This window comes from Cariama cristata, unplaced genomic scaffold, assembly GCF_000690535.1.
Source record: "Cariama cristata isolate BGI_N322 unplaced genomic scaffold, ASM69053v1 scaffold23668, whole genome shotgun sequence".
NCBI classification, from domain to species: Eukaryota; Metazoa; Chordata; class Aves; order Cariamiformes; family Cariamidae; genus Cariama; species Cariama cristata.
The window spans coordinates 5,758-6,108 of NW_009630960.1; positions in this window are offsets into that span (position 1 = coordinate 5,758).

Consider the following 351-nt stretch of genomic DNA (forward strand, 5'->3'; position numbering starts at 1 on the left):
CGCTGCCTTGTCTCCTCCTTCACGTGGGCTTGGTCCGTGCCCCCCTCAGGACCCCGGGGGCTCATTGCTAGGGTCTGGCCCCATGAGAAGTAGCACAGGTCGGGGACTGGGTGCAGGAGTGGGGTGTCTGGGGAAAGTGGGGCAGAACTTTGAGGGGGCGTGGGCAGCCCCCAAATGGCCTGGCATGGGGTGAATGCCTCGTTGAGGACAGGCAGCCCCGAGGTACTCGGCTGGGTTTTGGGGCCACCTGCAGCTCCCGTGGTGGCCACGGAGGGGCAGTGGAAGATCCTCCTCCACCGCCGCTCCCTGCTGTGGGCTGGGGTGCGAGGGGCTCAAGCCCTTGGCAGGGGG